Source organism: Corvus kubaryi, unplaced genomic scaffold (assembly GCF_017639235.1).
Source record: "Corvus kubaryi isolate FWS band 111438036 unplaced genomic scaffold, C.kubaryi_AGA036_p1.0 37357, whole genome shotgun sequence".
Lineage (NCBI taxonomy): Eukaryota > Metazoa > Chordata > Aves > Passeriformes > Corvidae > Corvus > Corvus kubaryi.
This window is the reverse complement of record NW_024581117.1, coordinates 13,686,315-13,708,969: the sequence shown is the minus strand read 5'-3', so window position 1 is coordinate 13,708,969 and position 22,655 is coordinate 13,686,315. Positions and strand designations below refer to the sequence as shown.

The 22,655-nt window shown below is 40.6% G+C and overlaps 1 protein-coding gene across 13 annotated transcripts in view; it reads right to left on the bottom strand.

The window, feature by feature from the left end:
• Nucleotides 1-22,655, bottom strand: part of CABCOCO1 (ciliary associated calcium binding coiled-coil 1) — a 264,326-nt gene that overhangs the window by 119,685 nt on the left and 121,986 nt on the right. The gene's annotated exons all lie outside the window — the stretch shown is intronic.

Below are 22,655 nucleotides of genomic sequence, written 5' to 3'. Positions count from 1 at the left end.
ATTCAAACAGTACCTGAAAAGGTGTCCCTTCATTTGGGAAGTGAAACACAAGTACATTATGTTTTCTGGTTCAGCTGCTCTAATTCACTATTCCCACACACAACCACCTGTCACACACTTCCCCTCTCTCTCCACCCCTGCCTACCTCCCTTTCAAGATGTTTTCATTTCAGGCCCTGTTGTTTATGCTTTATCTCATTTGCATGATATTAAAACTAAACCTTCTATTATATTCCAACTTTGCTACTGCCCCAGCAGCTACATCATTTACTGTTTGTTTCATGTGTGTAACCAACAATTTCACCTCACTGCTTGTTTTTTTCTCTTCTGATTCACAAGAGCAGGCATGAAATTTCTTAGGCCACCAGGGAAAGCAGAATCCACCAGAATAAAAGGAAGAGGTCACAATTATTAGGCAAATCTGCCACCCTAAGATTGAAGAATTACAGTTGTTCTCTGCCGGTGACATGGCCAACTTTATTTTGTTAGTGTAGCAGTGTACTTAAAGTTTAGCTGAGTCTTTAAATTGGCTTAGCAATAAATCTTGCTCATTTACATTTTTATGATGCAAAAGCTACATGATCATCAGAAAGTTTTGATTTTTATCCTGGTAACTTCATAATGGATTTTTCACCCTTTTTAAATCCTCTTCACTAAATGCTCTTTTGGTTTCCTTTAAATTCAGTTCACTTTCACTTAACACTTTCATTGCTAAAATTTCCTGGATATGTTGGTGTAAATAAGCATTTATATGTTAAGTCTTAATAGCTAGTTAGTTGAGTGTTGCCTCTTACATTGAACACTGTTTCCAAACTATATTCAGATGTTCCAAGGTCTGTGTATTTCATGGGGTTTTTTGGGACAGTCCCTGTTGGTTTGACTCATAGATCTCACACATATCTAACCTTGCAGCTATGTTTTCCTACAGTTCAAACCATTATTCTTAGTGAACATTTCAAAACCTGCTACCACTGAAGACCTGGCAAAACAGTTGCTCTGTTCTGCACATAGAAGCCCCCTCTGCACTGCTCTTTTTTTCCCTGTTTCTCCAGCAGCCCATGATTCTGCGCTTCACTCACAAAGACAGCACAGTTTGTTTCTCAGATTGGAGTTTGGCTAGGAATCTGCCAAAGGATATTCATCCACTGATGCTCTCTGAGAAAACTGACAGTGATGTTATTCCCATCTGAACTGGTCACTTAGCTGATTATGCGGCATAATGAGTGATAGATAGACCAAGCCACACATTATAAATCACATTCCCCAGCGACTCAACATCAAGACTTTCAGTCTCTTTTCAAAGCTTATAGAAAAAACAGCCCCAAAAGCTCCACTCCATCAAGGGTCCCTTTAGGCCAAGATGAAAAGCAGATTCACATTTATCAATCCTTGAACAAGAAAACTATCAATCACTGAAAATACTTAATGCAAAACTGTGAAGAATGTTTGCTAAAGGCAAACAGCAGTGAGCATGGAGTTACTCAGGAACACAGGGTAAAGTCAAATACTGATTGTCTCTGCAGATATGCACAACCTATACGACACAAAGACACGCTGCCCTTTGCCTACACAAATCAAGATCTATAAATCATGCCAACACTCACCACAGTTTACCTCTCTCACCTGAAAAATTACAGCGTTCCTGCTGTTTAGGACTTGCAGGGTACAGTGGATAAAGTTTGTCCTTGTGAATTTAACCATTTCCAGGGTATTTTCAGAGGTCTGGCAGTATCAGCGAGCCTTACCATGTTGGTGTAAGGAGTGATGATATATTGTTGCATGGTATGCACTGTGATCCTTACTGCTGCACCAGAGCACTTGCAATTTCTGCCTTGCCAGCCAGCAAAGGCAGATCTGAGGCTGCCTGTTTGCACACAGCAACGTGTTTCTCTGGAAGAGTTGGCCATATTGACTCTCACCAGCCAACTTTAATGAGACGAATTTGTACTGAAAAATGGATTAATGATGCAAAGCAATTACTTAGCACTGCATGTGTGCAACTAAACCAACTTTTTCAGGAAGAGAATGGAGTCAGTCACCCCTAACAAGGCCTGTGCCCGTAACCTAATTTCATTCGTTCTGTGGGGTTCCTAAGATGTCCATTATAATGATATTCAATTTTGGGTTTCAGTTATTTCCTACATTCAAAGAAACCAGCCTTTTATTGACTAAACTGATCTCAGAGCAGGAAACTCAGTATATTACTAGAACAAAGGTCCCCAGACAATTAGCATGAGCCACATTTACTCAGTGAGTTAAGTACTTCAGTCTCTGCAGTGTCACAGAAGGCTTTGAAATGTGCCCTAAGTGACTACAAAAGTATTTCAAAGACCCCTTCAAATTCCCACAAATTTAGACAAAGTGAAACTGAGCAACAGACAATCTCCAAGAGACCTTCTGTAAAAAACCAACTTTTTGACAATTGAATTATCACAGGAAAAAGATCAGAAAGGGTAGTATTGTGAAACTAATTCATTCAGCCCCAAGGAAAACTAGCAGGGTAACAGACTACTTTCTTTAAGGTTTGGTGTGTTGCAATTGATTGGCTTCAATATCTGGGAGGGTATGTGCAAACTTTGGTTGTAGATTCTTCTACTTTTCTGTGACTTTCCACGGTATCTATCAAGTGACATGACAGCTTTTCTCCTAGTTGGAAAAACACATAGAAACTTGATAATCTCCAACTTCTATGATGCCATTAAATTTAGGCAAAATGAGCTAACAGTTATTTGGTACAGAACAATAAAAACCAGGCAGACTTGCTTGTATAAATCTAAACCTGATCCAAATAGCACTGCAATTTTTGAAATAATCCCAGTGGTTAGATTTACAAAATGTTAACACACATATGCATGTGTATATACATATACAGGCATATATTAGGAACATTCTCCACTAATCAGTGAAGTACAACAATTTTTCCTTGATGCTGAGTAAGCAGAAGAGTTTGCTCTTGGTCCTTGCTGGTTTGGATCCATCCTCCTCAGCAGATTGTGTTGGAGTAGTCTAGCACACAGATGGGGCTGTTCTGACCCTCGCCAGCTGGCTCTGATCTGAATGCACAGCCAGCTAGCTGAGGACCATCACTACTCCTGATTCCAGTTACATTCCTATCAGGGCTTGAAACGGAGGTGCTGGTGTAGCATCAGGAGAGGGGATCCCTTGGTCTGCTGGGGGAGCACAAGATCTCCCTCACCCGCTTGCTGCAAGATCAGTAGAAACAGAACTGGAGAAGAAAAGCATTGGCACACAAAGTTGTTTTTTGGGTATGTGCCCACCAACATTTATATTGATTTTTTCCCTGCATACGAGTCATACACCCTCACATACACACGAAGGAAAGCACAGCTCACATTCCAGTACTGCATTTTGGGGGCCAGTTCTTATCTACAATTTCCAAATGAGCTATGGGCATAACTCAAATGCAGCCACATGGCTGTTTAAAAAGAGAAGCCTATAGTAGTCAAAATGTGGGGAAATAGCTTAATAAAGTGAGAGCAGCTGCACTCTTTGGTCTAAAAACTAAAATAAAGTGAACTTGTATTATAAATTGTTGGGGAAATATTTAAGATACTTAATTGTTTGGTAAAGTGTCTAGTGGCAATACTACAGGAGCAGGATTCGCAGCAGGACTTTCAACCAAGTCAAAAATGGGGAGATGCTGAAACTGTCATGAGAGACATCTACTCTTGTGACACCTCCTGCCTTATGTTTAGAAGAGAAAGGATTGAACAGGCTAAAACTAAATATTTGATGATTTTTGTGAATATGGAGAAGCAGAGAGAGAAAAGTGCTACACAGTGGTCACTTGAGTCACTATTTTTCCTCATTATTTGCTCCCAACTAGGCCAACCAAAGTGCCAAAGGGGATGCCTAGCAGGAGTGTTTGAAACGTCAGCTCCCTGGTGACCTATATATACTTCTGTGGTTAATACTCCACTCATGTCAATCACTGCAGCTTCTTTAAAATCAGTACTGCTGTCCTCAGCACCTGTGCCAAGGATTTAGGATTTGTTTTCTTCTTTTGAGCAGAGCCAGTAGCACCCATTTCTTTTATTATAGTGTGGTAGCAGATCCAGGTGAATAAGAATTATGGTGATAGTCACCAGTCATGACCAAAGCTGTTTCTTACTTGCACCATTGTGCAAATATGAGTGGGATCCAGGGTATATTGAAGGAAACAAGGGAATTGTTCTTAGGCTTCAGCACTGTATCATACATTACCAGCTTCATCTGTGAAAGATGTGCAGAGAAAGAGTGAGGTCCATACAGGGAGAGGAAGGCAGAAAACAAGTATACAGAGCCTGAGGCTACTGAAAAGAAGAGGGCAGGCACACAGCCACCTTATACAAATGGCTCATTTAAAAAACAAAAAATCGGTTTGTCTTATGCTTGATGAGGTATAGGAAGAGAAAATCTTCATCTGTCAAAAGTACCAGACCTTTAAGGTGGGAAGTAAGAAAACAGCAGTGAGAGAAACAGCAAAAACCTTTACGATTTTGAGCATGACCATCATTAGGTACTTTGTAATTTTCATTGCTGTTTGCTGAAACTCTACTTTTGGTCAGCCTATCAATTATAGAAGAAATAATCAATCTAATGACTACTGCATTTTGAAATGCCTGCATTTCCTGAGGGTGTTGCTGGTGACTCCCTCACTATGCTTCTGCATTACAGGTCCACCTCTGTTCTGATGATTGCCAGGCTCCCTCTGCAGGGCTCCACTTTGCACCTCCATGGTTCACATGCCTCAAGTCTAAGCTCTTAGTAAAATATTTTCATTTAGAATAATTTCTATAACTGTATTATGAAATAACTGAAACTTGTGTATATATATTATCAAAACACACTAAGTGCCTCACGTAAGCATTGCATTTGCCTTCAAATAGTCACTTCATGGAATGTAGGAATTAATTACAAGGGAGAGCTCACTTCAGGAGGGTTTGGGAGCCCAGTGGTCCGAATGAGGGGTGCTTTGTGCAGAGGCAATGAGCCTGGCTCACCAAGAGCTCCCAGGCAGAATTTCAACAGCACCGTGTCAGGCAGCTTGATTGCAACATTTAGGACAAAGACTATTATTGTCTCATTTATCATGTGATTAAAGCTTGAGAACATTTCAGGTGCTAGGTTAAGTGACAGCAACGTGTTTTCTGCTGCTCCTCTGTTGTCACCATTTCGCTATAGGGGACTAAGTAATCTAAGCAATATTTACCTGCACTACCTGTTCAACAACACTATAATAAAACCCATAGACTTAATTGACAGATACCTTTTATGCTAGGAAGCTAAAGGGTTATTAGAAAGTGGTTCTTCCTTACAGCTCAGATGTTCTGGGAATGAGAAAATTCTTTCACCCATACCTTTTCCCTTTATATCTCCGAGGCACGTCAAAAATATCTAGCTTTTGGATTTTTTCTTCCCCTGCTGGCTGATTTCCAACCTCTTTTTTTTCTCCCAGCTTTGTGAAATCTTAATTTCTGACAGTTTTCACAAGCTGCACTTCAGAATTATTCCATCCATGTAGTGACTTCATCTCAGAACAGCCAAGATAAACAATTCTAGCTATTTTATGCATCTCTTGATCATTTCCAGATTTTTGTATATTTCTCATGAATCTGGTAACATAGTATCATGCATTTTGGCAACCTGCTGTTGTTTCACTCAACAGCTGTAATGCTGTGCTCTCCTATTTAGGTTTTTTCAATTCATGTTAAAGCTGCAATGCCTCTGATTACACAGGACTAAAAGCACTCCTGAATTGGCAAAATTTAAGATCTACTCCAACCCCTAGTTAATATAAAGAAAAAATGCTTCATATAATATCATTTCTTGAACCATTAATTATCATTCTACTTCACTGACCTTTCCAGAATGCCTAAGACTGATGAAAACAGTCTTCTTGGAAAACAGAAGACTAAAACATCCACTTTAGTTACACTCCAATGTCATAATACTCCCTCATCACTTCATTTACATATTGAAAAAGAAGTGGGACTATGCTGCTCCACAAAGCTGGACCAAACAGGTAAGTTCAGGCAACGATGTTAACAACACTAAATATCTTTCCAGATGTCAAAGGTCAGTATCCTCAGATGAGGGAATCACCCTATACCCAGTACTCAAAAGAATTAATAGAGTCATTGATTTAGTTGCTTAGCATTTAGGAGTCTGAGTTTAGGGTCCATTTTGAAAGAGAAAAGAGGAAAAAAATCCAAGGTAAAAATGATGTTCTGTTACACAGTTCATGCTCTGAAAGTCTCAGACTTATCTACATTTGAGAACAGACGCTACCAGCCAAGTAGGACAAAAAAGTCCAACTGATACTGAGTACATTAATATAATTTATGCATTCATAAAACTGATAGACACGTTTCTGAAAGTCTTTAAAGTAGAAGTAATAATGGAGCTAGTCAGCAATTTACAACTAGCAATTAATCATTCTTACAATATTCACAACATTCAGTTTTGTTCTTGTTATTCAAGGAAGTAATGATTAATTGATAAAAGTTTAGCAAGTGCACTAATAGCAGGTGCTCCTAATTACAAACTCTCAGGGATAATTTGGTCTGAGCTACTTCATGCTAATTTGTACAGCATTAGTCATAACATTCTGTAATTTCACTTTTAGAACAACTTCTTCCTATAGTCACCATAATCTAATTAAGAATTTTATCTAGTTATTTGTATGAGGAACTCTGCTGAATTGTAAATGTGGGAGCCTGATTACCATAAAAGATTAAAGAAGAGGTCCTTAAAAATATGCCCCCACCAATTAAAAGCTCTTGCTAATTGGTTTCAGAGATAACTGTTTTAAAGTACCTTTAATGACATTTACTCTAATCTCATGTAGTTTGAAGCCCAATCCCAATATCTGTACCCCCCATTTTTTCTGAAGTTTCCTTTTAGCAGCAAGTACTTCTCTCAGAGGCTGAAAAGCAGTGGGAGAAGGCACGTTCAGAGAGGTGTTTTCCATTTCTGCAGTTGTTGTGCACCCAGAAGGCTCACTGAGGTACATGAGCTCAAGCTACTGGGTGAAGAACAGTTAGCAAACAACCAGACAAACAAGCACGTGCTTACAACAGCCAAAGAACTGAACAATGGGATTTGTTATCCAGTGGTTCTGTGGGCAAATCAGCTATAGCAACTCTTGTTCTTCTAAAAAGGTCTCAGCTCTCCCTTTATTGCACAAACCATTTCATATTGTGCTTTTCAAGCAAACTGTGGTGTATGCCAGGATCCGGGAAAACCCTTGATCATGTGCAGCTGTGGTAACAAGGTAAAATATATCCTGCAACAAGTCCTGTCCTTTTTTTCAATGCCATTTTACAGACATAACTCTTCTTACAAAGAACAAATACAAATAGCAACAAACACTGTATTATTCTATCTGGAGCAGGCAGATTTTTCACAAGGCGTTTAAATAACTACTTTGATGTTTCCTTGCCTACAGAAATGCTCAGGGCTCTTCCATGATAATGGATGAGGTCTTACCTCCCCAAAACCTGAAAACAAGTGATCAGCTCAAACACACTTGGAAACTCTTTCTGCATATATTCAGTTTTCTTACAGGAATCCACATTGTGAATTATCTGACAGCTAGAGAGCCACGCTTGGTGAGTGCTCTCTACATTACTGGTTGCCCCATTGGTAAGTTGATCACACAACACAACTGGAAGCAAGCCACAGCTAACTTCTCTCATCTGCAGCTCTTAGGGGAGGTTTGATTTGAAACCAGAAGCAGCTGCCAAACAGATGTTCTTGCTGAGGCATGCAAAACTGTGTGCTATGTGTCTTCGACTAAAATGACAGTCCAAGTCTGCTAGCTAGTAGTTAAGCCATCATCTTTTGTGAGGCTTTGGGAAAGAGAGATGCAATATGGACTTGGTTGTACCAAGAATTACTGAACCTTGTGACTAGGATGGAAACTTCCCTTTGGGATGCTAAGGAATTTGCCTATGTTTGCATTAGCCGAGGTACTGTCCAATGAACATAGGATCAGGTGAAAATTACAGGCTCTGAGGTCCTCCCTGACAAGGGTCATGCCAGGTGTACAATATCTAGAATTTCATATCTGAAACCAGTGTTTAAGCTGGGAGCCCAGATCTGTCTTTTGTAGAACAGCTCAATAAATACTCTTCTGCAGAAGCAGCACTTCAACTTAATGCTTTTTTTCTCCTGCATTATGGTTATCAAAACAGATACACGCACAATAGAGGTCCATTAGCATCTTTATCAACACTACAAGTGGGCCAGGGAAGAACATGAGAGATTCACTTACCTCAGTAGCTCATTGAATTTTCTCTTCCCCCTTCACATGCATCCACTTCTCTACCTCACCCTTATGGACTGGATTTCAAATTCCCTTGAACTTAAATAATTTATTACTAATGCACTGATATTGGGTGGAAAAATAACTTATTTTTCTACCTGAGACCTGTCCTTCACATGGCTTGAAAATAATTGTCAACTTAGTAGCTAAAATCCTGAAAGCCAGTGATTAATTTTAAATACCAACATAAGCTCCAGTTGCATTATTCTAAAACTTACTATGCCATAAACATCTCTGTGGCACCCAAGTGCCTTCCAGTAGTGTACAAAGCAACCATGACTAACATCTGTCATGTGTCATTAGTACTCTCGTCCCTCAAGGGGGAAAGCATTTGCAGTGAAGTGTTTTGTTTTGGTAGGAAATTAATAGAAAAAACTGCACACAGCTACATGTTTATCTTAGAGGAGCCAAGACCAAAGAGATGTATTTTACATGTGGAACAGGGTATGAGATCTCTGAAGGGCCCTAGCTCTTGGGGTAATTTAGAACACGGTCTTACAGTGCCCCCTTTGGAAAGTCTACTTTCTGGCACTGACCTCTTGATCATAAGGATGTTCCAGCAGGTCTCAAGAGAAAGATGTCAAACCCAGAGCTGTCAGCTGCCTTCTAGCGGGCCTGAGCCTGAGCCATGGGTCTCTGAATAGAAGGACTGAGGAGCTGAACTCAAATCAATGCCAAGTAATAAGTCAGCACAGTGAAGACAGGCTTGATGTGCTCTGGGAACTCCTGGGGGTGAGGAGACTCTCGTGCTCTCTGGAGCTTCCAAGGCTCACAAGGCTTTGTGGCGAGGTACTGCTGAGCTCCCCTTGGAAAGTGTCTCATCACAAGGGCATTTACAAATGTCCTTGCTGGCTGACTGCAATCCCTGCCTCCTAGCTCTGGTTTACCTTCTCCCATCTATTGTCCAAGCACAGCTAACTGTGCCGCGCTGCAGCAGCATGGCAGGGTAGTGGGACAGTGTGGTTTGTCACATGGAGGAAGAGACAAGCAGTGTGTGTCACCTTCACAGTACTGCCCAGCCCAGTCCTCTGCAGGCAGCAGCTGGACAAGAATTGGAATGGAAAGAGTTTGCTCTAGTTTGAAGTACAGCCTCTCACCAGTGCCCACCAAGACCACCTCAGACCAGCTGAATTGGTTAAGTTTGGAGAGTGCTCCTCAAAGTCCAGGTTTTTTCTAGGACTGAAATATGAAGCTTTAATTACATTATCTAAAACTTGGCCAGCAGTATTTTATTTAAGGAAATGTCTGAAAACTGGTCTCTGGTTTAGCAATGCAGGTGCAACCTGTAATTTTACAGTGACTAATCACTTAATTACATGTAACATTGGCTGGCAGGACTGTCCTTGAAGACCTGGAGAGATACAGCATCATCCATGGCAAGGAGAAAAGCCATCCCCAGACACTTTTTTCCTTTTGCTTCAGACACTTACAGGGATTTCCTGGCTCCTCAAGAGTCAGAAGAGGGGTTTGATTCATCAACATATTTTTAGTCTGACCTTTAGCTTCCTTCTGCATTGGCTTCAGACAGGGGCACAGCAATGCATCAAACCACTTTTAATCCAGCAGCCTGCATCAGAACACAGCAGTGGTTTATCTGCCCAAGCTTTAGAGCACAGCTGACTTGCCTGTCTGTGCTGGTAGCTTTGTGCACACAGACGTTGTGTCTAGAAGAGGTCCCTGAGCAACACCCAGGGGCTAGCTCTGCCCACCCTGCTGCAAGGGCTCAAACCTGCTGACGTGCAAGTACAAGAGAGGTCAAAAGTCCACTAAAAGTTTACTCTTGGAGGCTAATGCAAGAAGTGGAATGAACCCATTCAAAATCCTAACTTAAGTCCCTGCAAGCTTGTCACGGACATAGACTCTGTACTTTAAAGAATGTTTAATACAATAAATACCTTGCAAAAGAAAGATGTACACTTTTTTGTGTGCTATTATTTGGTATTTCTTATTTAGCTATTTTATCACACATGAACATTTTACAGTTGCACCTGTGGATGGTATATAGTTACTGTAGTGACAGAAGTACTAAAATACCTTTAAATACCTCCATGGAGACATCTTTTTTCACCTCTTTGGTACAGCTGTATTTATAGCAATAGCAGTTGCCAGTTTTTCAATACTAATTACTTTGACTTATGATATTTTCCATATTCCATGAAATGTCCCTTATTTAATATGTCTTACCGTGACATTTCTCCTCTTGCAAATTTTATTGGTGTACAATATATGGGTAACAGTGACTAAATCTCTTATTCTTAAAACAAAGAAAATCCTGTTCTTGGAATGTAACAATCCTGCAAATTAAGAGCTAAAAGGCATCAATGGTAAGTGTGGACATAACCTCCTCCCCCCTCACAGACTTTTGGTAGTGACAGACTGAAGAAGTCAGATGAATTAATGAAAGAACTTTCCTTTTTAAAAAGCTGATTCCAAAAAAGCTATTCATATTTCTGAGAAGGAAGCTGGAAAAGGATGAGTTTGAGAGTCTGCACAAACCTGCAGCACAGCTGCTAACAAACAACAACCAACCAAACCCTAAACCACCACCAAACACCAATCCTCCTGCCCCAGCCAAGTTTGTAAAACATCTCTGCTACCACTGAATCAGTAATCCCATGATTTCTCTAATTTGTTTTGGTAACTGCCTCAAAAAACAAAAGGAAGAGCCAGTGACTCCAGTTTATAAGAAACCAATTCTTTCTCCTCTATTTTACTCAACTCTGATTGTAAACATATTTATGTACAGCATAATGCAGCTCTGGTTTCAGTTCCCAAATGCCTCATTTTTTAAATGTCCAATTTTGTAATCTTGGTGTGTAGGACTTCAGAACTGTGGAGCTTGCCAAGAATGGGTGGACAGTTCATCCACATCCTCCAGAGTACACACTATGTCCCTTTAGGATACTGCACAATGCGCTACATTTATTACTAGCTATATTAACTCATGCTTCACTCCTGACATCATACCAAACAATGCTGCCCTCTCTCAGCCCCTGCTGCATTTGTAAATCTGCCCTTCAACATCTCCAACACAGCTTCAACTCTGCCCTATCTGAAATCTCAGCCACATCTTGCCTTTGTGGTTCCTCATCAGGCTCAGGAACTGACTGTTATTACAAGTTCAGGAATGCATGTCCACTCAGCACATTGGAAGATTCTTGGAGCAACAGCAGATGAGTCACTTTACGAGGAAGGCTGGAGAGGGACTTTTTAATGAGGGCATGCAGTGATAGGCCAAGGGAGAACGGCTTGAAACTGAAGGGAAGTACATTTAGATTAGACATTAAGAAGAAACTCTTCTCTGAGAGGGTGGTGAGGCACTGGCACAGGTTGTCCAGAGAAATTGCAGATGCCCATCCCTGGCAGTGTTCAAGGCCAGGCTGGACAGGGCAGTGAGCAGCCCGGTCTAGTGGAAGGTGTCCTGCCTGTGGTGGTGAGCTTGTGACCAAGTGATCTTTTAGGTCCCTTCCAACTCAAACCATTCCATTATTTCAAAGTCTAGCTCTCATTGCCCAAGCTCACTTCTTTCTTTACAGATGCCTCTTTCAACTTGTGTCTGTTTTGGTTATCCTAATTCACCTACAAGCGACCTCTCATTATACACTAACGCAACCTAATTTCTGCATTTGATACACCAGCTTTCTCCCTGGCTTCTTGGAGTCCATAGCAACACACAAAAATGTTTATTCAAGTTTGCATCTTATTTTCCAGTCAAATCCCAAGTCCCTTCGATCCTTTGAATGGGTGATCAGTTTGGATTAGTTTCATTAAACATACTGTGCAGAAGAAAACGGTGCCACAGGGAGAGCAATCAACATACAATGACGAAAAAATAGAATCATAAATGAGTATACCTGGACACTCCTCATGCTACCACTATATCAATGTAATAAACATGCTCATAAATAATCACAACAAGTAATAAAAAAACCTATCTCTTTCTGGTAGAACTTTTCCTGTTCCAGAAATGCATATTTGGAAACTATCCATTTCACTTGTGCATGACAGCTCACAGACTTGTGGCTCACTGTTGCCATCAAACATGTATAAGACTGTTAAGAGAAAAAGAACTCCTGTCAAGACAAAGATTAGTTAATCAGTTAAAAATATATATAAAGTTTGTGCAGAAACTGGACCCAGTCCAGAACTACTACATTGCAACATCCATATCTCACAATGCGGACAGAATTCACACGTATTACATTTCCTCAAAGTATGCCAAATCACAATTTATAAACTGGATGCTCATGTGCCCTTCTGTCACATTGGTGCTTCAGGTTCGGCACACTGAGGGCAGTTTCCAGTTCTGGAGCACCATTGGGCCACTTTGCTGCATACTCCTCTGTATCTACCACTGCTGAGTAAGTGTTATCTGACACCTACAACAGCAGTGGCAATCCAGGGGCACACGAGGCAACACTATTTGTTACAATTATCAGGAGCCACACATTCTGTGGATCCAAAGAATAAAGGTTTCTGAATTTCTGGCTTGCAAAGGTCTCTCCTGGCAGTATTAGACAAACTTTTAGAAAAGCCCAAGATTTCAAAATATGCTCAAGAAAAGTACTAAGTATTTCCTGACTCACCATGGAAATGAAAGAATTGGCAAAAATGTCTTTAGCTCAGAGTCCTGTAAATCAGTATCCTGAGCTTCTGGACATTTGGGGCTGCATTTCAAACTAATGTACCTTACCATGACTTATACTACCTCTGTGCAATAAAAGTAGTTTGGGACAGCTTGATCAGACCCCATCATCCTTGCTCACCTCTCTTTCTCTGGTTTCTACTCTCACTAAACAAACACACACCCCAAAAAAAACCCTCTCATATACCTAAAACAATCCCCCAAAACTTAAACCATACGGACAACTACAATTCCTAACACAAGGTTTTTTGATGTAACTCTAATTGTGGCCCTAATTTGTAGCACTTGTGAATATGGCAGCTCCCTCTTTGGGGTGACACACTGAGATCTACAATGTAATGGCCTTATTCTAAAAGCTTTTGGTTTTACTTGTCGCAGTCAAAATAATAAAAAAGTTCCTTTTGTGAGGATGATACTTCCCTCCTCAAATCTTCCAACAAGCACTTTAAAACCATGTTGTATGTCTTTGGGACTCTGAAAGGGACTTTCAAATAGAGAACTGACAGGACCTTATGAATCCTGTTTTAGAAGAGCCTCTGTTTTCCAATTCAGTTACTGACAAAAATAATCCATTAGTAGGATTTCTAAAAATATACTTCATTTGGATAAACTTTGGTTCCTACAAAGCTAGAGTGAGAACACTAGATGAGTAGATCCCACTCAGACTTTCAGAACATAGAGGTACTGGAGAATATTAATCAGTCAAGGTTTTTCAAAGAGCAACAGGACTACCTCACCCCACTGAGAAGCTTAACAGGAGCTGGCATAACTGAAATACTCCAGTGGGATAAAAATAGTTAATTTTTGCTCTTGAAGAAAATCAAACCAAAACCAAATCACCACCACCAAAAAAACACCCCAAAAAATTGAGCGTGATGTTCCACGACTGTTACTTAGCGGGGTAAATACTCTGATATACTCCTGAACTCTTCTCTGAAGGAGTCTGAGGATGCAGCTGCCATACACACATACCAGACCTATCACCACAGACCCTTCCTTCTGACTTGTCATTTGAGCCCTGTAATGCTGCTACTAGTACATTGTAAACAGGGAAAAGTCAGCAGCTAGTTACAAAACTTGGTCTAAAACCTCTCATTATTTCTTGCCAGATGCTGGAGATTCTCCTGTCAAGTAAAATTTTGCTACTTCAAACACTGTTTTATCAGTCAGCAAATCCACAAGAATTAGTGGCCCTTCACTGGGATCATTATTTGGGGGTTTGGGGTGGTAGATTTTTGGATTTTCTTAACTGGCTTTTCCCATCAGCAGTACTCAGAACTGACATTTGACTTCAAGGCAGTTTAAAGACCATTAGGAACACACTGTGACATTGCTGAGTCTAAACTCCAGAAGATATTTGGATGTGCCTATTACACCATATAAGCTCTCTTTATTCACATCTCTCAAGTTGTTATGCATGCCAGGACCAGCACAGACAGATGTCTCAAAGAAAGGATGAGGGAAGTATAGTCAATGGGATAAAGCACTCAAGAGAAGACAACAGATGACATTATTTATAAACAAACCGGCATTGTGAGCCGTACAGTGGGGGTGATCAGAAACAATGCTCACTCATTTTTGGGTATTGTCACACAAGTCAACAATACTGTTTTACTCAACAAAAAAGTTTGAAGATCTCTGTGGGTGTCAGATAGGTATTAATAACTTATGGGTAAACATCACAGAAAAAAAAATTCTGGCACTCAGTGTCTCTTTTTGCCAGAAAAGAAAATGATTGAGCAGATGGTTTGTTCAGAAACTGCAGCCTTTGGGAAGAAGCTTGTTTGTAAAACTGAATATATTTTGCAACCAACAAAGATGTGGAAATTTTTGTCCTTAGGAAGTTTTCACTGCTAACAAGAGGACAGGAAAGTCAGAACAGTATTCCAGTTCAAAAGGAGTATCTAATCTTACTACTTTTTTTTTTTTTTTTACTTAGCAGGTCTGTGGCAGTCCAGTGCAACAGAACATAATTAAGCATCTTGACAGGTTTATGGAAGCCTTGCTCTCAGACAAAGACCCATGTCATTACATTTCCACTGCAGTGATGATGAATATGATTAGCAGGGTTTTTTGCGGATGGGAGAGCTGTTTTCTTTACACGCTCCCCCTCCCCTTGTCTGCATTTGTGAAGTAATTTCCCAATCTGCCAACCTGTATTTTGTGGTACGGTCCTGTCTTTCAGCCCCTTCCAGCACAGAGATTAAAAAGCCAGCTTAACTAATTAGCTTGTAAAAATATTACAGAGTTTTGCACACAGCTCCATGACTATTTTCTTCATTAAATTCTGAACACATGTCAGGGGACTGACAAAATCTATATAGATATATAAAAATATACATAAAAACCCATGCAGATGATCATCACTGGATCCCAATATCACCAGGGAGGAAAGTGGCTTGCTAGGACCATAGCCAAGTACCATTGTTTAACTGTTCTGAGTGATGATGGCAAAGGCCTACACACAACCTGTAAATCATTGAAAAAAAACCAAAAAACCAACCAACCAACAACAACAACAAAAAACCAACCAAAAAACAAACCAACCAAAAAACGCCCCCCCAAAACCCAGAAAAAACCCAACAAAGACACTTTATCAGGCACAGATAAGCAGAGAAGCCAGTGTCCTTCCATGAGTCCCCTGATAAGATACAGCCTGGCTTTGTGAGACCTGACTTCTCATGTACCCAGTACAAACATTACAGGTCTGGGGATTTTCTTTTTATATACATTTTTTTCATCCCTGTTACTTATGACTTGAGTTTATCAGAAGCATATGATCATAATTAGCAAGACACCGTACCCAAAGAAACCAAGTTGCAGTAAGACACAGGCTGTATTGACTTGATTTCAGACTCATTAGCTTAGCCTCAGTGCCATAATAAACACTTTCACAGGAATTCCAGTGAATTCAGACCATGGAGGAAAAACTTAATTGTAAGACTCTATGCAGAGGTACTCAGCAGGTAAACAAAAACAGTGCCACAAGTTTTTAGCTTACAGCTTATGTTGACAACCATTGTCTAAAGCCTGAGATATTCTCCCTGTGTGCCCAGTGTTCCATCTGTAAGAGGAGCCTGGCCTTGTCACTGGCAATAGATGTACCAGGAACCTGTGCCCAGCCTCCATTTTTTTGTGCCCCAAACATGAACCATGTTATTCCTGTCAGGTCACCACATGATTGTTACATTGGGAAACAGGAGAGAGAATGACTAGAAAGACAACTCAAAGGATTCCTAGCCAAAATTGGAAAGTTTTCTTCTTTGCTGAGGACAGATGCTACAGCTTTTCACTGTTTGTAACTTTAGGTCTTCCACTTCAGTCATGGTTGAAATAGTGCCTGCAGAACAAGGTTGCTTCTACTCTTCTTTGAAATATGCAGTGCTTCAGAACTCCTGTGTGTTCCCAGAAATAGAGCCGAGGCTGAAGGAGGAATTACAAATCCTAATAAAATACCTGAAACCTTTTCTTTCTTTCTAGTTCTTCAAGAAAAAACTGGTCCTTCCAGAGCGCTTTTTTTTCTGAACTATAAAACCAACAGAAAAGATGTATAATTGTAGGAAGCTATAAACTGCTCATGTGCTTTCCCCCAGCTTTAATCAGAGGGGGAAAAAACACCCCTCTTTGCCATATTTTGGGTCTGCAGAGGCTTTGATGTCAGTGGAGTTCTGCCAACTCCCAGCACCTCACACTCCAGCCAGGGCCCCACTGCTTGTGGCAGACCCACGGCCACTCCTGACTGTGGTGCCAGGCAGTCAGTGCTTCCACTTTCCTTTCTGAAAGCCTGGACTCACACTAAAAATGAGCTGAAATTTGTGCTAAACTCACTCTCCTTTATCAGATCTGAGTCTTGGAAGGCAGTGGCCCACAGCAGGTGGTAGCTATCCAAAACAGCCAACCATTTGACAGGTTCTGTCCTCCTAGGAAAAGGTATAGAGAAGGAGAGAAATGACTACAAGTACAAGAAGGGAACCATGGAGTACAATTATGTCCAGGTTACAGAGATGCAAGAGAGCAGGCTGGCCATTGGAAGCCTTTTGCTCTTGTGCTTCATAGGTACATGTTTGCACTTCGGATTATAAACTCACCCAAGTATATTTTGAGACTAGATTCTGCAGTTGGTGGCCTCAGTATGGGGGGGACTTAGACCACAGGTTGAGGCTCTTACAAACTTAGTGGCAAATAAAAAGGTGCCTGAAAATACTGGGGGGGCTTGATTTTTGGATGAGGGTGTTTTTACATGCCTCCTTTCCTCTGAACAGAAACAGGGTACTCCGCTAAATTGGAGACCAAGCATTTTTCTTCTTTGTTTAAATGAAAGGAGGGAGCAGCAGAAGAGGCTTATAAGAAAGAATAGACAGGATTTGTAATGTTCATAAAGCCAAAAGCTAGGAAATTAGATGAAAGAAACCTATCAGGGGTATATTCTTATGAAGACTGAAACTGAGATTGAAAAGTTCTCTAAGTGAATTATGATTTACTGGATAACAGATACAGAAAGATTTCACTACCACTACCCATAAAACTGCATTGGTTTTTTATCAAGTAGCTCCTGTTTAGCCCATCTAGTTGATGAACATTCTTCTCAACTAGCAAATATAAATGACTTATGGGGATAATATTTCAATATATAATGACATTGCTATACCTCGGATTCTTTTAGGATCTGGGTTATTAAATATTAAATATCAAAGCTGTAAATTATTGTAGCAGCTTTATACAACTAAATTAAATTCAAACAAAACCTAATTTCCTTAATCATAGACTGTAATCCTCCAGGAACATATGCTATTAACTCAGCTACAAATGGCACAGAAACTGTATGACTTCAGTTAAGTTATTTTATATCAAATTCTAATCCAGGGCAGAGTCTTCAGTAAATCTCCTGCAGGGATTTTAATGCTTCTGCAATCATATTGGCTCTTTACTAGAGAGCTAATCTTTTTATACTCATTTTTTTTTCACTCCTTTATCCATTTCCTTCACACCCTTACTGAGCTATAGCTAGTACCTTCTATCACATATCATGTCTTGAAAGATTTGGCTTCTCCCTCTTGCATTTGATCAGCAATAGTTAGGCTTTCACTTAAGCCAGAATTGGACAGGTTTTTTTGTTTCCCATGTGCAACTGAATCATTCCCATTTGTAACATATATTAACATGTATGTTAATTGCCACTTGTGGTGATCTCCTTATAAGGCTGTCATAACTATTCACAGTTTGCAGTCAAGCATTAAGAAAGCAGAACAATTTCCTCTTCTTAAAGAACTCTATGCATGTAAAACTACACAGATTTAATTTAAGCAAGAAACTTCCTCAGAGACTCAAGACAATGATTGGATAATAAAGAAATAAACCTTAGAGCCCTAGGCGGTAAGACTTGGAGAAACCTCCAGAGATCATCTAGTCAGCCCTCTACTGCAAACGATCAACTAAACTGCTGTCATCCCTGACAGATGTTTCCCTAACCTGTGCTTAAAAGCCTGCAACAATGGACGTCTCTCTACACGATCTATTTCAGTGCTTCACTGTCCTTCCTAGCAAGAGATGTCTCCAGACATCTAATTGCAATTTTTTGTCTTTCTTCCTTTTTAAACCTTTTACTTCTTTCCCTCTGCTTTGGGACTGGTGAACGGGCTATTCCTGAACACTTGGCCGCTTTCATCTCCCCTCAGTTTTCTTTTCTCTACATTGAATCACGGTATCTTATTCTTTCCTCAGCAGTCTTGTCCATCTCTGGACACTCTATTCTGTCAGCTCTCCCCTGGGATTAAACATCACCAGAATTAAGGCAGTTTAGCTGAGGTTTTTCCCAGCATCAAGGCAGGCAGAAGAAATAATGGCAATTTGAAATTTGGCACATTGCAGGTCTGTTTATACATCCCAGTGTACCTCCTTCACAGCAGAACAACACTGCTGACTCACATTGAATTTATGACCCATTCTCATCCCCAGTCTCTTTCAGATTATTACCCTATAATTATTTCTTTATGAATATTGTAAATCAAATCTTCTAAGTCTCTTGAACTGAAGGCAAATAGCCATTACCCCCAAATTTCACTGCCAAAAACATCCCAGTTTGTAAGCAAGGGAAGTAAATTCTGAGGGTCTCTGTGTTCAAGAGTTCTCCCCAAAGAGAAAAAAAAAAACCCTAAAGCAGAACAAAAAACCACTGCACATTATCACAAAAACTCAAAGAACTTTTGTTCTGGAATTCCTCTTCACAGGATTTCCTAAGCCCTGCACTCCAGTTCAAACTGGAGTCCGTCCAGGTACTTGAACAGGGGTCTTGTGATTTTATAAGCACTGCAACCTAGCAAGGATGTCACTTTAACTATCTAAAACTGACTTGCTTATGTAATTTCCTACTATAGAAACACTCCTGCCCTTCTCTACTGGTTCCTCCCTCATTGAGCCAAGGTAGGGCAGCACTTCAGCAAAGGCCTTCCCAAGTAGAGGAGGTGGACATTGTCAGGTTTCAGCTCTAGAGCTACTTGCTGATGTGACTCTTCATTTAAGAGCAGTGTGGCACTGCTGACTCATGTTCAGCTTGTGACCCCCCTCCAACCCTAGTTTGTTGCTGGGAACTGCTGCAATTTCACATTTCTGACAGTTATGGAGTCTCCTTAGCACAATCATCATAGTGACTCAGCCTAAAGGCAGAAATTATTCAACGCAAGCACAAAGATCCTGTGGCACAGTTTTTTAAGTGCCAGATTTCCTATTCCTGCAGAAAGAAGGTCACTGGTGCTGGGGCACAGTAAGGTTTAACATTTCCCAAATGCATCAGACATGCTACAATTGGCTGTTATGTGGCAGAGCTGTGCAGTGGATCTTGCCAAGGTGTCTTGGATGAAAATCCCACACGCTGTGACACGTGTTCACACCACTGTGTCCAGGCTTTGCCAGAGTACAGAAACTCATGCAAACATTAACTCTCAAGGGTTCCCAGACACAGGCCAGATATTCCAAGAAAAAAAAAAAGAAAAAGAAAAAAAAAAAGAGAAAGGAAAAAAAAAGATAGGGAAGAGGAGGGTATATCATTAGTAGAGCACTCTATACAGACAGACATGAGTCTTGCTTTCAGCTTGGATCCAACCAACACCACAACCCAGTCCAGATCAATTTCTTCAGAGATCAGAAAGTCTCTACTAATGCAGCCATTTCGGGTCAGAGTAAAGGTCCACCTAATTCCATTGCCTGCATCCAGCAGTAGACCTAACTCCATTCTCAGGGAAAGAGTATAAAAACAATGTAAACAAAGTTTCTCCCTCAAGTACTCTCTAGCCCATGATCAATTAGCCTGACAAGTGTAAGCTGCAGATCAGTAGAAACTATGACAAGAATTGAATTGGTGGAACACTAGCACACACAGAGTCATAGAGGGAAAAAAACATTCTAAAAAACCCTTCTATAAGGTTCTGTGCAGGAATCAGTGCTATCCCATACTACAGTGTACATCTGTACTCATGCTGGGACTGCACTCCTCCTGCACAGCCCCTGAGGGCTTCTGTGCCACCTGACCATCCACTGACCGAACAATTCCCTGGCAGACTTCCTAGTCATGACATGTTTGAACAGGTAACCGACATTTTACTTACTATGGTTTTTGCTAATTGTCCCTCACACTCCTTCAGCCAGCCTTACCACATTTGTCCATGCCAGAGTTTAATCATCTTTTCAGTTTTCTTCAGCTGGACAGCACTTCAGCTTTTTGAAGGATACCTTCTCGCTCCTGCAACCTCACTTACCCTGCCAATGCTGGCTTCTTCTCACTCTTTCTCAAGTTTCCCTTGATGCACAGTTATTATCTCTGCACTTCCCATGTGATTTACGGAAGCAATATCCACACTCCCTGCAGAGTTAGGTGCTCCATCTATCTTACTTTCAACATGCCTGCTGATCTGCATCTAGTTTTCTTTTTTGAAGCAGAGCAATGGTAGAGAACTCTGGCTTGTCTTACTCCTGCAAGGATGCCGAATCTAAGCACATTAAGATGCCCCTCTCAGGGGACCTCTTCAGCTGTTACTCCTGACATCATATCTCATAAACCACTCAGGATTCAAGTCAAGCACTGCCCTCATGGGCTCCTGAACCAGCTGCTCCACAAAACAGCCACTGAAACATCTAAAAATGCACTCCGTCAAATCTGGATGCAATATTTGCCTCTTCTAGGCCAAAGAAATGAAGTTGTCCATGAGTACTTACTTCCCCCTCTACTCAGGCTGTTGTGCTGCCATCGTGGTCCACCACTGAGTAGGCAGAGCCAGTATTATATCTTCTTCCTACTTAAGTTTGGGACTTTCAGCGATGTGAAGTTTGGGTAGTTCATTGATGAAACTACCTTGTTAAGCAGTTCAGCTCCCAAGTGTCTTTAATATGCAGAATTACTTGGCTCCCAGCAAAGCTCTCTGCATCCTTCCTGAGCACGGTATCATGAGAATGTTCCACTGACCAACCTCCTTCCAAGTTTTGTGACCTCTGTCTGCCTTGTTAGGATCTCCATGAACAATCAGACATACCAGTTCCCTCAAGTCATTTCTTCAACACTAAGCACTGCCACAGAGGAATATCTTGTTTAAACAATCTCTTGAATCTGTCAGTTCCCGGTTTCCTCTTCCACTATATTTGACCTTAACGCCAACGGAAGGGCTGTGAAGCAGCAGCACCCAAGGCACGATATGGCAGGATGGCTGTTGGCAGGGATTATCAATAGTAGGTCCTTGACTTGAATTCATTTTCCTCTGAGCGTGAGGAGCTTGATTTTGTTCCTTCAAAAAGGCACACTACACAGTCCCTTTATTTACTCAGGCATTTCCCAAGTGACTGATCTCTACTGTGGAATGGACTTTTGTTTTCCTTTTTTTTCTGGTCAGGGTTAAAGTAAAGTAGTCTTCCTCCCCTTTATTCCCCCACTCCCAAGGATATCAGCTGGCCAGCACCAGGCCTTCGTAAAGGAAGAGGCTTGGCTTTGCAGTAAGGAAAACTTGGATCTTAGCAATTGAGGAAAAATACCTTCTTATAAAGGTCACAACTCTTAGCAGAATATCTTCTTGTGTTTAAATAGAACAGGAGTTTTTAAAATTAAATCTAGGAAGTTATGACCTCTGAAACACCACAGTACTTTACATGGACTTGATTCTCTACTTGCATTTTACAATGGTCTATCTCAATTTAAGTGCTTTGGCAGCAAATGAACACAAAACTGGAGCAACGTAGTGACAATTGTGATCAAGAAGAAATTTCTCTTTGGTTACCCAAGAGTAAATTCAAATAAAATTAATAATCTCTATGAGAAACACTAAGGAAATTTTAAAACATATTCTGTACTTCATATACTGTTCCCACAGAGGATACAAGAAGTCTGTCTAGAGGTAATTGACCTAACAGTCAAACTTTTGTGCATTTTTTGTATATGCCTCTGTTGAATTCAGTAATATTAGTGTTAGCCCAGATTTCATCCCTGTTTCAGGAGTTCTGTACCTGGCCTGCTCTTAGTCCTAAAGCAGGGTGCAGATGATACAATAGAATGGTTTGACTGGATTTCAGTTTCTGACTTCTGCTGCACAAGGGATTCCAGTACTGAACTAAGCATACATTTCCTGCTTTCTATATTGCAATGTTAAACAAACGATTTTAAGAGCTCCCAAATATGAATTCTCTTTCAGGGGGAGCAGAAAGA